Genomic DNA, 2,500 nt, shown 5'->3' with positions numbered 1-2,500 from the left:
CATCGTATGCTAAAAAATGAAGTTTGGAGTTTGGGTTTGAAAATTTTATGGGAGCTTCCTAGAAGACTAAGAAGTGCTTTGCTCGAGACGGATTTCGATTTGGAGGTCCGCCGTGTTAATTTTGCCAATTACGGCTCCTCGCGCGCACGCTCAAGCACCCCGACGTGCACACCGGCGCGCACGTGGGCATCGTATGCTAAAAAATGAAGTTTGGAGTTTGGGTTTGAAAATTTTACGGGAACTTCCTAGAAGCCTAAGAAATGCTTTGCTCGAGACGGATTTCGATTTGGAGGTCCCCCGAGTTAATTTTGCCCATTACGACTCCTCGCCCGCACGCTCGTGCACCCCGGCGTGCACGTGGGCATCGTATGCTAAAAAATGAAGTGTGGAGTTTGGGTTCGGAAATTTTATGGGAGCTTCCTAGAAGCCTAAGAAATGCTTTGCTCGAGACGGATTTTGATTTGGAGGTCCCACGAGTTAGTTTTGGCCCATTATGACTCCTCGCCCGCACGCTCAAGCACCCCGGCGTGCACGTGGTCATCGTATGCTAAAAAATGAAGTTTGGAGTTTGGGTTTGAAAATTTTATGCGAGCTTCCTAGAAGCCTAAGAAATGCTTTGCTCGAGACGAATTTCGATTTGGAGGTCCCCCGAGTTAATTTTGCCCATTATGACTCCTCGTCCGCACGCTCGTGCACCCCGACGTGCACGTGGGCATCGTATGCTAAAAAATGAAGTTTGGAGTTTGGGTTTGAAAATTTTATGGGAGCTTCCTAGAAGACTAAGAAATGCTTTGCTCGAGACGGATTTCGATTTGGAGGTCCCCCGAGTTAATTTTGCCCATTATGACTCCTCGCCCGCACGCTCGTGCACCCCGACGTGCACGTGGGCATCGTATGCTAAAAAATGAAGTTTGGAGTTTGGGTTTGAAAATTTTATGGGAGCTTCCTAGAAGACTAAGAAGTGCTTTGCTCGAGACGGATTTCGATTTGGAGGTCCCCCGGGTTAATTTTACCCATTATGACTCCTCGCCCGCACGCTCGTGCACCCCGACGTGCACGTGGGCATGGTATGCTAAAATTGAAGTTTGGAGTTTGGGTTTGAAAATTTTATGGGAGCTTCCTAGAAGCCTAAGAAATGCTTTGCTCGAGACGGATTTCGATTTGGAGGTCCCCCGAGTTAAGTTTGCCCTTTATGACTCCTCGCCCGCATGCTCGTGCACACCGGCGTGCACGTGGGCATCGTATGCTAAAAAATGAAGTTTGGAGTTTGGGTTCAGAAATCTTATGGGAGCTTCCTAGAAGCCTAAGAAATGCTTTGCTCGAGACGGATTTCGATTTAGATTTCCGCCGTGTTAATTTTGCCAATTACGGCTCCTCGCGCGCACGCTCAAGCACCCCGACGTGCACACCGGCGCGCACGTGGGCATCGTATGCTAAAAAATGAAGTTTGGAGTTTGGGTTTGAAAATTTTACGGGAACTTCCTAGAAGCCTAAGAAATGCTTTGCTCGAGACGGATTTCGATTTGGAGGTCCCCCGAGTTAATTTTGCCCATTACGACTCCTCGCCCGCATGCTCGTGCACACCGGCGTGCACGTGGGCATCGTATGCTAAAAAATGAAGTTTGGAGTTTGGGTTTGAAAATTTTATGGGAGCTTCCTAGAAGACTAAGAAGTGCTTTGCTCGAGACGGATTTCGATTTAGATTTCCGCCGTGTTAATTTTGCCAATTACGGCTCCTCGCGCGCACGCTCAAGCACCCCGACGTGCACACCGGCGCGCACTGTGGGCATCGTATGCTAAAAAATGAAGTTTGGAGTTTGGGTTTGAAAATTTTACGGGAACTTCCTAGAAGCCTAAGAAATGCTTTGCTCGAGACGGATTTCGATTTGGAGGTCCCCCGAGTTAATTTTGCCCATTACGACTCCTCGCCCGCACGCTCGTGCACCCCGGCGTGCACGTGGGCATCGTATGCTAAAAAATGAAGTTTGGAGTTTGGGTTCGGAAATTTTATGGGAGCTTCCTAGAAGCCTAAGAAATGCTTTGCTCGAGACGGATTTTGATTTGGAGATCCCACGAGTTAGTTTTTGCCCATTATGACTCCTCGCCCGCACGCTCAAGCACCCCGGCGTGCACGTGGGCATCGTATGCTAAAAAATGAAGTTTGGAGTTTGGGTTCGGAAATTTTATGGGAGCTTCCTAGAAGCCTAAGAAGTGTTTTGCTCGAGACGGATTTCGATTTGGAGGTCCCCCGAGTTAGTTTTGCCCATTATGACTCCTCCCCCGCACGCTCAAGCACCCCCGCGTGCACGGGGGCATTGTATGCTAAAAAATGAAGTTTGGAGTTTGGGTTTGGAAATTTTATGGGAGCTTCCTAGAAGCCTAAGAAGTGCTTTGCTCGAGACGGATTTCGATTTGGAGGTCCCCCGAGTTAATTTTGCCCATTATGACTCCTCGCCCGCACGCTTAAGCACCCCCGCGTGCACGTGGGCATTGTGTGCTA

Source organism: Cornus florida, unplaced genomic scaffold (genome assembly GCF_030987335.1).
Source record: "Cornus florida cultivar Cherokee Brave unplaced genomic scaffold, ASM3098733v1 CherokeeBrave_3.0.0_Hap2_scaffold_18, whole genome shotgun sequence".
NCBI lineage: Eukaryota > Viridiplantae > Streptophyta > Magnoliopsida > Cornales > Cornaceae > Cornus > Cornus florida.
Note: the sequence above shows the minus strand (reverse complement) of the source record.